Source organism: Nelumbo lutea, chromosome 1, assembly GCF_056320005.1.
Source record: "Nelumbo lutea isolate HS-2025 chromosome 1, American lotus-T2T, whole genome shotgun sequence".
Classification (NCBI taxonomy): Eukaryota; Viridiplantae; Streptophyta; class Magnoliopsida; order Proteales; family Nelumbonaceae; genus Nelumbo; species Nelumbo lutea.
This window is the reverse complement of record NC_142684.1, coordinates 46,960,546-46,973,563: the sequence shown is the minus strand read 5'-3', so window position 1 is coordinate 46,973,563 and position 13,018 is coordinate 46,960,546. Positions and strand designations below refer to the sequence as shown.

Here is a 13,018-nt window from a genome sequence, read left to right as displayed (position 1 = left end):
CAATTTGAATTTGAGAGGAAAACCTCTGTTAATCGGCAGATAGTAGAAAAGGGCTAGGGTGATAATTCTAGTGGAAAATATAGTGAAACTTCATATTGGAATCGATTGTGAATGTAGGCCCACATAAATCTTGTTTACTTTCTGTGATCTTTTTGCTTTTTTTGCTTTTGTGATTTTCTCTAGTGGGTGTAATTAAGAAATTGTTGATGATTATTCAAAAGCAATACTCAAATTTAAGCAGAACATTGCAAAAGAAAATCCCAACCCAGCTTTCCATTGGGTTGAAATACTCAAATTTAAGCAGATACATTCAACAAAATAAGATTCTAGAATAAGAAAATGAATATGTGATTAAAATCTTATTTAAATTTACTTCAGCGTTACAAATTAATTAAGAATATAATTTTACAAAAAAGAAAAAACCAAAATGCAAAAGAGTTATTAGGTGGTTGAATTAAAAATAAAAAAATAACAAACCTCATATTTCAATTTACAAGAACAACTTGTATGTCAACCTTTACACTCTTGACACAACACTGATACACCAAAAAGTAAAAAGCTCTCCTTTCATGCCATTGATGATGATTATGAAGAACCCAAAAGAGTGACCAACTGCATATGCGAACTAACCACTGTGAGAATTGAAATCACTGCCTGAAACTTCTTCATCACCCCCTTTAACTTGGTACCCATTAATGCAGTAGACTCAGTCCATTATATGGAAAAACATTAACTCCGGATTCACTTTGACCCAAAAAGTTCTCGTTGAAGCTTCCCACTACCTGTTGAAGAAGAACCCAATAGGAATAACAACGTTCCCACCTTGAAAGAATTGGATTTGTTTCCTATATATTTTGATGAAGGATTTCAACTTGTACCAATTTTCTGCTGTATGTCCTCGTGGTGTGGCGATCTTCAGCAACTAAAAACGCAATACATGGAAAACCAAAACAACAACTGTACCAGCAAATATTGCAGGTGAGAAGTACGGAGATTTTGGACTTCCACTAGGTGAATTAGCACTTGAAAGGGTATCTGTGCTTCCTCCTCCCTCTTCACTTGAGATAGAATTATGTCCAAGCAGGGCATTCCCTGAAATGTTCACTGTCACTCTTTCTGGAAAAGCTGGTATTTTTCCAGTGAGATTGTTGTTGGAGAGATCAAGTACCCGCAGCTGAGGCAAAGTTGTCAATGCGTCTGGTATTGGGCCAGTGAGATTATTGTCATTCAGGAACAAATCCCTCAATGAAGTAAGGTTTGCAATGGCAGGTGAGATCTTCCCAGATAAATGCTGGTTTGCAAGGTTGATTACAGTAACATTTTTGTTCTTTGTATCGCAAGTAATAAAGCGCCAACCATGGCATGGATCATTACCATCCCAAGCATCCGCCAAGGCCATGGGGTAACCAAAGCCACCGGCGACGGCAATCAGTGCTGTCACCTGAGAATCACATGAACCGGGCTTCAAATTGCAGAAGTTATTGATCCCTCCAATTATGGCCTGCACATTGGAGTTGAATTCTGGGAATGAACCCATCAGCTTGTTATTCGACAATGACACATTAAGCAAGCTGGGAAGGGACATTAACGTAGTGGGTACTACTCCGGTGAATTGATTGTCACGGAGCTGAAGATCAAAGAGCGAAGTACAGGCTGAAAGATCTGGGATCAGACCCGAGAACTTGTTTCCCTGGAGCCAGACCTGGGTAAGCTGAGTCATTGTTCCGAGCACTTCAATAGTTCCTGACAACCCATAATCCTGATTGTTCAGCCAAAGGTTCTGAATATTAGAGCCGTTGAAAGAGGGCGGAAGAGGACCCGTTAATCTGTTGTAAGAAAGCCTGAGAGACTGCAAATTCGGAAACGAACGAAAAATGTCCGGAATCATACCCACTACATTGGCCTTGCTCGCGTAAAAGGTGACCAAACTCGAGGATTGAGCGAGATCTAGAGGTATTGACCATGGCGCGAGATTATAGTTCTCACCGAGACTCAGAACTTGTAAGCTTTCGAGTCCGACGAAAAATGAAAGTGGGACGGAGGTGAAGTTGTTCCTATCTAGATAGGCTTCTCCAAGGTTGGTGAGGTTGGCAAGAGAAGGCAAGGGCCCTGAGATTATGTTGTTTTGGAGGGAGAGGATTTGGAGTTGGCTGAGTTGATTGAGATCTGAAGGAAGAGTTCCGGAGAGAGATCTGGATGCAAGGTTGATGGCTGTGATTCGATGGTTGGAGTCACAGTTAACGCCGGTCCATTTACAAGGGTCGGAGCCTGACCAGCCGGATGGAGTCGGCTTGAGAGAGGAGGCGAGCTTGTTCATGACAAAGGCATCATCAGAGATGACGACAGAGACGAGATGGAAGATTGAGAGGAGAAGAAACGGCAGGCGATAGAAGGGTTTGTTGTCTTCGCCCATCTTGGAGAGGATGAGACAAAGAAAATGTGAATGTTTCTGTTTGTCTCAGAGAGAGAGAGAGAGATGTTATGTTGTGCTGAATTTATCAGGAGTTGGCCTTTGTCTATGTAAAGAGACAGACCAGGAAGAAGTTGCAGGGTTGACATTCGAGAATTGAGACTTGAGAAAAGCCGGGGTTTGGCTGGAGGGAAGATTAAAAAAATTGGTGTTTCATTCTGCCTGTCACACAACTAATGACAGAAGTAATATATGCTTATATGTTTACAAAGTATTAGCCATTAATGTCGAGGATAAACTTATTTTGGTGCCAACTCAAAAGTTGATACTGTAGATGCAAAAGATAGCAATATCTAAAGAGACAGACGCGTACAGCGCATAGCTTGCATTTATATGAATTTTATATTGTATAGGGAATGGTTCGCTGTGCATCCTTTAGTTTAATGAGTTTTTCTTAAGACTCGGGAATTTGTTTTCCTGTAAAGGGTGTAAAACCAGCAGCAGGGAATCTTTCTTTATGGTCAAAATATTTTTAAACAATTAAAACACCTTGCAACATATGTACTTATGAGATAAAAGTATCAAAGTTCGTTATTATTTGGGTAAATATTCAATAATAAGTTGTTGGTATGTGTTGTATGGACTATTGCTAGATTGAAGGCATCAATGATGCTCCAATGTGGCAGAAATGGGTGGTGTGGGGAAACTCTCTACTTGATTTGGGTAGGATGTATACCAATTTTGCCTAGATTAGGTGATACATAGATTTCTGTGAGCCCCATGATTTGTCTGTCTTACCTTTGGAAAGAAGTCCTACAAGCAAAGGGACTGCGGTGTTTGGATCCGTGCACGCTGCTATATAGCCGTTATTACAGTATTTCTTCATTTTGGGGAAACGTATGTGATGTAGGGTGATTTGGCCTGATTTAGTAATAGGGGATACGTGGATACGACCTGACTAGTGGAATGATAACTCAGTCCGATGCATCAAGTCCGCAACGGATCGAGCTTGGATAACCAAACTACTTCAGGGCAAGTTCATCTCGGGACGAGTTCATCTTGGTGTAAGTTCACATTAGGACCACCTCAATCCCAAGGCATTTCGGCACTCATACCAAGTCGGATCCAAAGGGCACTAGCTCGGGTAATACTGACCAACCACTGCATGGCAACCTCGAAGATCTCGCCACTAGATTCTGCACCTCATGGGATCACGCCTCGTAACAGCTAGCATTATCTCTCTCGTCCGATTCAGGCGAAAGTGAAGAACCTTATCAGCTGGCAGCGTTATCCCCAATTAACGCGGAAACAGACTTCATCGTGACGAGAATCCCGAAACCACTCCAAGAAACCCGTGAGGACTCCACTATATAAAGGCTCCACCCCCCGGGGGTGAAAGGTACGCATAACCTCTACTCTCTAGCTCTCTTGCATTCTAAGCTATTATCAGCTCACAAGCAAGTACTAACTTAAGCATCGGAGCGACCTCGCCGGGTAAGCAACCCCGGGTTCTCTAATTCGCTTTTTGTAGATCAACCAAGTCCGTCATCTACTGGGAGCCAAATCATCTCCAACAGGGAACAGCCGGATTGTGCAACATTAGTATGCATAGAGAATTGTAAAAGTAGGCATTGATTTATGTGCATGCCTTTAGTAGGATCTGGATGCCATGCAGTCGCCCTATTTCCTTGACCACATCAGTGCCACGTAAACTCTGTGGCCCAATTCGGCTTTGCGGCTACGTCAGCACCACATCACCTCCATGGCTCCACCTTATCCTTTCAGCCATGACGACACCACGTCATTAAGATAAGCATGACCAAGACAGGAGAACGGATGGGGGCAACTCCACTGGGATTAGGTCTTATCTCGAAGACCTCAACTATTAACCTCATCTCGACAACCCCAAAAGCCTCAACTAACCAGGACACGAATCTCTGGCCATAAAAGGCATCTATCGCTCAAGGTAAAGGTGAAGGGAAGGGAGATCCATCATATGGATTGCCGAACCATGCAGAGTGGCAAGGAAAATTTTCAAAAATTTCTTTCTCCCTTTTGGGATTTCTATTCCCTGTTTTAGAAAAACTAAATTTTTCAAGGTTCGTTCTTGAAACAAACCAGATCAAATCTATAACCAAGATTAAGGGAGGGATATACCTGATACGGAATCAACAGAAATTACCAACATAGGTGTTCACACCCAAAGAATTCATCAAATCCTTCCTCCATAGAAAATGACACAGCTTAGGGTGAGGTAGGATCAGCAAAGAGATTCTTCAATAAGAACCCCAATTCTTCAGCAAGAATCACACAGGGATGTGAGCATAGCTTCAAGATTGTTTCTTCCACCAAGAAACAATATCAAAATTCAATCTTGATCACTCCAAGAACTGGAGATCGAACAAGGTAGGGCACCAAGAGCAAAGGGAGAAAGCAGATTGCAGAAAAGAATTATCTCTTTGTAGAATTCGCCCCCTTAATTCATATCCTTTCAAGATCAGCTTCCTAATCAAATTAGGAAAGGGTTCTTTGATCCAAATCTTTATTTCGATCTGGACTCCTAAGTGAATAAGACTTATCTTATCATCTTATTGATCCCTATCCAGATATAAACCCAAATTCGCCCCTTCTAATTAATCTCATTAAACCCAGTTCGAATTGGGCATTAGGCCTATTAAGCTTTCAGGCTCACTTCCTTTTAATTGCTGGCTAACTTGACTCTCTTTATATGGTGTGGGACCCTAACATGGATCTCCACAAAAGCCATATGGGTTCAGCCTAGCCTCTGTTACAAGGCCTGGCCGAATTTACCGCTTAAGACAGTGAACCCCTAAGCCCATCAGTATGGGCTCTTAACGGGCCCAACATTTACACTAAATGGTCCCTAGGTCCAACCACCTTATGAAGGCCCAAGGACTATGGACTGAAGTGAGATTAGCCCATCAGGTAAAAGCCTTAAAAGGCCTTACACTTAACCTCTCAACCCATAATGATCAAACACTGTCTGACAAAAAGGACTTTCCCTCGGCTACAAGGTGCAGTGTTGCACTCTCTACTTACTGGAATCTCGGGAATTAAAACCTTTTTACAAACATTTTATGAAACCATAAAATATATATATATATATATATATGTATATCTCTATATAAATATATTTTACAAAACAAATCTCAACAAGTTTGAAATCAACTGCCGGTAATTTAGGTTTCCATCAGAGTGAGTGCATTCCCTGATTATTCACTTTGTGCAACAAAGGGGCCGATTCTGTTACTATGATCACCCACTCAGGTGAATTCTCAAACTGCCTCAACATACCTAGGTTTTGACCGCCACTATGGATCTCACTAATTGGAATATCAAAGACATCCCAATCCAACACCTAGTGCAGTACCATAATCGAGTCTAGGGGTTATGTGTAACTTTCTAGTTTTGCCTATCTGTCTCCAAGGTCCAAGGCATAACCGAAAAATGGTCCAGTTCAGGGTTTCAAGCAAACCCATATTACATGTGCTTTAGGCCTCAGCCTAGCAGTTGAGGTAAGCCACCCCAACCAACTTGGCAACACATTAGTGTCAGCCTTGGTAGGATAAACCTCCCCAGGTCTATCCAATGAATGTGAAGATTCTAAACTAACAAAAGTCTCTTAAGTGTCCAGTTTAAGGGTCTTACACAGAAACACACCATAGATAACACGAATCAATTATGCACTTTATTCATTTATAATAAATGTCAAAATGTACATCATGTTAGACAGTTTTGTATGCCCTTAGCTTCAATCAAAATTGATGTACTTTATGAGTTTATTGTAAATGAATAAAAGTACATATTTGATTCATGTTCCCTTGGTATGTTTCTGTGTAATACCCTTAAACTGGACACTTATTGAGACTCATGTTAGTTTAGAATGTTCACAGCCAGTGGGTCGGTCTGGGGAGACCTATCCTGACAAGGCTGACACTGCGGTGCCACCAAGTCGGTTGGGGTGGCTTGTCTCAGCTACCGGGGTGAGACCCTAGGCACCTACAGTGTGGGATTAATTGAATCTTTGAACTAGACCAGATTTCCAGTATTGCCCTGGACCTTAGAGATTGATGGGCAAAACTGGAAAGTTACACCCGACCCCTAGACTCGATTATGATACTACACTAGGTGTCGGATCAGGCTGTCTTTGATGTACCAATCAGTGAGATCCTGAGCGGGGGTCAAAACCTGGGTATGTTGGGACAATCCGAGAATTCATCTGAGTGGGTGATCATAGTGACAGGATCAGCCCCTTTATCGGACAAAGGTAATGATCGGGGATGTGCTCTCACTGTTGGAAACCAATACTGCCGGCAGCCGATTTCAACCGTTGAGATTTGTTTTGCAAAGTATATTTTATATGAGATATAAAAGTATATATATATTATGGTTTCTAAAATGTTTGCAAAAGGTTTTAATTCCCGGGATCCATATAAGTGGAGAGTGCAACACTGTTCCTTGCAGCCGAGGGAGAGGTCCTCTCTTGTCGGGCAGTGTAAGATCATTATGGACTGAGAGGTTAAGTGTAAGACCATTGAGGATAATACCTGATGGGCTAATCTTGCATCTGCCCACAGTCCCTGGGTGTTACAAGGTGGCTTGGCCCAGGGACCACTTAGGGTAAGTGTTGGGCCCATAGAGACCATTTGATGGGTTTCAGGGGGTGCACTGTCTTTAACAGTGTATTCGACTAGGCCTTGTAACAAAGGCTGGGCCGAACCCATGTGGCTGATGTGTAGATCAATGATTGGGTCCCATGCCATACAAGGAAGCCCAACTGGGCAGCAGTTAGGAAGGTTAAGTGAGCACATAAGCTTAATGGGCCTAAAGCCCATTTCGAACTGGGCTATTTATTTAGTTAATTAAAGGGGTGAATTCTGAGATAGATTAACAGATAGGATAGGGTTTTAACCCTATCCACTCAAAGAGTCCAGATCTGAATGTGATTTAGATCTAGAAACCTCCTAATGGGATTAGGATAAAGCTAATCTAATCTGCAAATAAGATAAGGGTTTAACCTTATCACTAGAAGAGAAGGCTGATCCAAATATGATTTGGATAAGCACCTCCTAATGGGATTAGGAGCTGATCTTTTCAAGGTAACAAAAAGAAGGAGGGGGGCGGCAGCCTTGAGAGAGACCAAGAAACACATCAGATCCTCTTCAGTGCTGAAATCAAGAAGAGAGAATTCTGCACCTTGCGAATACTCTCTTGTCGCCTCCCTGTTCTTGCCGCCCTGTTTGCCAATTCGATCTCCAGCTGTGGGAGAAGTCAAGATTGGATCTTGACATCAGTTCTTTGAGAAAGAATTGAAAAAGGAAGCTGTGCTCACGTTCCATCCTACTGTTTCTTGCGAAGGACAGAGTTCTTGGGAAGAACACTGCTGATTCTGCTCCATCCTGCACTACGCCATCTTCAGTGGGAGCAGTCTTTGGATCCTTCTTTGGGCGTGAACACCTTCGTTGGGAGATATTACTTCTCCGTATCAGGTATTATTCTCTCCCATTCCTTTTGGTTCAGATCTGGTTCAGTTTAAGGTTCAAGATTGATCCTTGAAAATATGATTTTTTAAATAGGGAATGTGATTCCCAGTTGAAGGGAGAGAAAAATTTTTGTAATTCGCCTCTTATTCTGCAATCTTTGGGCATCCATGGGATGGATCTCTCTTCCCTTCACATCAATCTAATTGGAGCTAAGGGCATACACTATCTAACAAAAGGATTCAACTCTTAACTCCCATACCGTTACTCTGCTCGGACCAGCACCGCTCTAATTACTCGGCTCGACCACCCACCTACTTTCTGCTAACTTGAACGTCGGAGTGCCTACCCGGGGATAACTCTTCGAGCCTTTGACTTCCTTCTTTGTTTCATATCTCATTGTGTGGCTTCATCCTTCCACCTCAGCTCCACCCAGCTAGCAAGAATTATCTAACAGTGACCTCGATTCTTGCACCACATAGGATCAAGCAACATCATATTGGTAATTCAATATCAGTAAAGAGATTTCTTCCTCTACAAGATGGTTATTCAACACAGATTGCACGACACACATGGCACATACTACTCTACGCACGTCACTCAACTGAAAACATAATGACTGGAGTGTCCATACATTGACTCGACTGGTCACTGAACGGTTGGAGCCCACGATGCATAGTTCAATAGCGTATAGTCGACCAAGTAAACTGACTCAGTTGTCAATGGTCAGAGCCTGAAGTAGAGAAGAATGCTCCTGCCTCCAAAGGCCAGAGAATGGTCATCTTACTCTGCATACCCTATTGACAGACTGTCAAACCAGAGCTAGCCGAGGAACAGCCAGCCCGCTGTTACACAGTTTTGTATGCCCTTAGCTTCAATCAAATTGATGTACTTTTTGAGTTTAATGTAAATGAATAAAAGTGCATATTTGATTCATGTTCCCTTGGTATATTTCTGTGTAATACCTTTAAACTGGACACTTAATGAGACTCGTGTTAGTTTAGAATGTTCACAGCCAGTGGGTCGGTTTGGGGAGACCTATCCTGACAAGGCTGACATTGTGGTGCCACCAAGTCGGTTCGGGTGGCTTGTCTCAGATATCAGGGTGAGACCCTAGGCACATATAGTGTGGGATTAATTGAATCTTAGAACTGGACCAGATTTCCAGTATTGCCCTGGACCTTGGAGATTGATGGGCAAAACTGGAAAGTTACACCCGACCCCTAGACTCGAATATGATACTACACTAGGTGTCGGATTGGGCTGTCTTTGATATACCAATCAGTGAGATCCTTAGCGGGGGTCAAAACCTGGGTATGTTGGGACAGTCTGAGAATTCATCTGAGTGGGTGATCATAGTGACAGGATCAGCCCCTTTGTCGGACAAAGGTAATGATCGGGGATGCACTCTCACTGATGGAAACCAAGACTGTTGGCAGCCGATTTCAATCGTTGAGATTTGTTTTTGCAAAATATATTTTATATGAGATATAAGAGTATATATATTATGCTTTCGAAATGTTTGCAAAAGGTTTTAATTCCCGGGATCCATACCTGAGAGAGTGCAACATTGTTCCTTGCAGCCGAGGGAGAGGTCCTCTCTTATCGGGCAGTGTATGATCATTATGGGCTGAAAGGTTAAGTGTAAGGCCATTGAGGATAATACCTGATGGGCTAATCTTGCATCTGCCCACAGTCCCTGGGTGTTACAAGGTGGCTTGGCCCAAGGACCACTTATGGTAAGTGTTGGGCCCATAGAGCCCATCTGATGGGTTTCGGGGGATTTACTGTCCATAACAGTGTATTCGGCCAGGCCTTGTAACAAAGGCTGGGCTGTACCCATGTGGCTGATGTGTAGATCAGTGTTTGGGTCCCACGCCATACAAGGAAGCCCAACTGGGCAGTAGTTTGGAATGTTTAATGAATACATAACCCTAAATGGGCCCTAAGCCCGAACTGGGCTAATTTGATTAGTCTTTAAGGGGCGAATTCTGAGATAAGATCAGCTAATAGGATTGGGCCCACACCCTATTCACTTAGAGAGTCCAAGATCTAAATGAGATTTAGATTTGGAAACTTCCTAATTAGATTAGGAACTGGCTGATCTAATCTGCAGATAAGATAAGGTTTATCCCTTATCTTAAAGGGACTTCTAATCTAGATATGATTTGGGTTAGCAACTCCTAATGAGATTAGGAGCTGATCCCTTTAAGTCTATAAAAGGAAGAGGGGGGCGGCAGCCTTTAGACACACAATCACCAGCAATAGTCTTGTCTTCAGAGCTGAGATCCAGAGGAGAGAATTCTGCACCCTGCAAATTCTCTCTAGCCGCCTCCTTCCTGCAGCCGCCGCCTATAACAGTTCGATCTCCATTGCTTGGGAGAAATCAAGATCAGATCTTGATTCCAATCTTTTGGAGAAAAGATTGCTAGGAGTTGTATTCACTAGCCGCCCAGGTGATTCTTGGGAAGAATCAAGTTCTTAGGAAGGACACTACTGATTCTGCTCCACCCTGCACTGCGCCATCTTCAGTGGGAGCGGTTTTTGGTTTCTACCTTGGGCGTGAACACCTCCATTGAGAGATAGTATTTCTCTATATCAGGTATTATCTCTCTCTCCTTCTTTTGGTTCAGATCTGGTTCAGTTTATGGTTCAAGAATGATCCTTGAAAATATGATTTTCTAAATAGGAAATTCGATTGCCAGTTGAAGGGAAAGAAAAATTTTTGAAATTCGCCCCTTTTATTCCGCAATTTGGGGTGTCCATGTGATGGATTTCCTATCCCTTCAGTGGTATCTGAGCCATGGTTCAAATCTTGAACCATTCTGTTTCAGATCTGAACCTGCGCAAATAGAGAGAAGGCGTTCTACCCAATTTGCGCAGATATGGGTTTTGCGAAATTTGTTCCCAAAACAGATGGGCAAATAATCTAAAATTAATTTTATATAAATCTGATTATTATTTAGAATAGTTCTTTATAATTTTCTTGATTTATGGGTTGTTCGTACAAGAGGAGATCAAAATCTTGTTTTGCGCAGGGAGAACGACAAGATTTGCAGTTTATTGAATTTATTTATTACATTTGGTCTGTAAATAATTTTTTTTCTTTTTAGAATCAATGTATAGGTATTCGATTTGATGTAATAATTAATAGAAATAGGATTTCTATTTTTTTTTAACTTTGGATCAAAGATGGCGGCGCAGAGAAGGAGATTTCGCAGATGGGAGATTCGCTATCTGCGATTTGCAGTTTGAGAAACTGCAATCTGTGATCTAACCTCTGTTTTGCAGGATGGAGTGTGCGAATAGCCCTGATTAACTGTTTTTGTTTTTCTTTTATCAGTTGTTTAATTTCAGATTATTTTCTTGAATTAAGGATTTAATTAAAAATCAAACCCTAGACCCATTCGAACCAAGATTGGTTCAAACTATTTGGACCAATTCTAGGGTTTAATCAAGGCTAAAAGGCAGACCTAATTTTCCCACTAATGGGCCTAAGGATTGATATTTAATTAAATGGTTAATTCGGCCCAGCCTGTAAAGGCCCAGTTTTAAATAGTTAAAACTACAAAAGCCCATTTTAAAGGATAAAGCTATATGGGCCGAACTGGGTAACCCTAATTCAGCCCATATACCTAGATAATGTTAATGGTTAATATTATGGAATTTTAACGGGCTTCCAACGGGCCTTACAGATAATTAATTGATTGGATCAATTTATCCCTGCATGAGATGTATGGATGTGTGTTGTGCTGCGTACATGGGCCATAAGTACTTGGCCCATGCTCATTCGACAGTGGCTCTTGCGCACACCATGGCTGAATGCACATCATTGCCATGGTGTCCCTTTTGGTCATTGGATGACTTCCCTCAGTGGTGGGCCCCACACCTCACCAAGAGGTTACGTGCGGAACCCTATCCAATTTAAGGCCCACCGAAATCTGGCTTTATGAAAGTTAGTGGGAGCCACTTTGGTTTGACCTAAATCAAACTAGGGCATAATTTTGTTCCCTCCAGCTAATATGAGTGCATGTGATAGGGAGATTCATATGATGAACTCTCTAAAGGCCTTCCATCATTAGCATGAGGATGGGTCCTTCAGTAATGAGGAAATGCACCAGAAAATGGGCTATCCATTTGCTATTAGGCTTGTCTGAATGTTTCATAAGATGATAGGGGCATCATAGACTGATGTGGGAGGGGCTTCACCAGAAAATGGGAACTCTCTCACGGTACCTTGGCGTTCACGAATATGATGGGTAAGCACTTACTAGACCGAAAGGTTTACCTAAAAATGGCTCTGAACCTTGTCTGATAGAGGCCAAAGGGAAAACTCATATGATGAGTGGATATGATCCTTCATAGAAAAGTGGTGGAGTTATGCAGCTGAAACAGTTGGCTCCGTGCACCCTATGTGATTTCCCACATTTCCAGAGACAACCCGTAGTCTCCGTCACTGAGAAATGAGGGAAATCTCAGAGATGAATAAATGGAAACAGATCATAGATTAAAATCCATATCTATGAAATGAACATGAATCAAATTAGGTTGTGGACTGATGTTTGCCCTTTTATCAGAAAATGGAAAACGGATCTTTTGCAAAGCTTCTTGATGACAACAAGCTTAAGGGCCCAAACTACGCCGATTGGTACAGGAACCTTATGCTGGTCCTAGCTTCAGAAAAGCTGGACAAAGTGGCAAAGAATCCTGCCCCGAAGTGTCCGGGAGATAGGGCTTCTGAGGCCTGAAGGAGAGACTATCAGGAATGGGAGGAGAAAAACTCTCTAGCCCGGTGTTACATCATCGCTTCCTTGGACAACCCAAAACAGAGGCAGTTCGATCAGATCAAACTTGCCAAGGACATATTGGACGGCCTAAGGACGATGTATGAAGAGCAAAATCATTCTACTCGGCAAAAGGTCTTGAAGCAGTTAATGACCACTCAAATGTCCAAAGGCCAACAAGATCACGACCATTGTCTGCAGATGATGGGTTACATCAACGAACTAGAGGCTCTTGGATCTGGGCTAGACCTCGCAACCCAGATAGATGCTATCCTTAATTCTTTGCCTCCTTCCTTTAATCCGTTCATCATGAACTATAACAT

The 13,018-nt window shown here is 42.3% G+C and overlaps 1 pseudogene across 1 annotated transcript; it reads right to left on the bottom strand.

Moving 5' to 3' along the window:
- Positions 1-334: 334 nt before the first annotated feature.
- Positions 335-2,767, bottom strand: LOC148874532 (receptor-like kinase TMK4 pseudogene; annotated as a pseudogene). The gene has a single exon (XR_016107939.1). The product of XR_016107939.1 is annotated as a receptor-like kinase TMK4 pseudogene (transcript).
- Between the last annotated feature and the right edge of the window lie 10,251 nt (positions 2,768-13,018).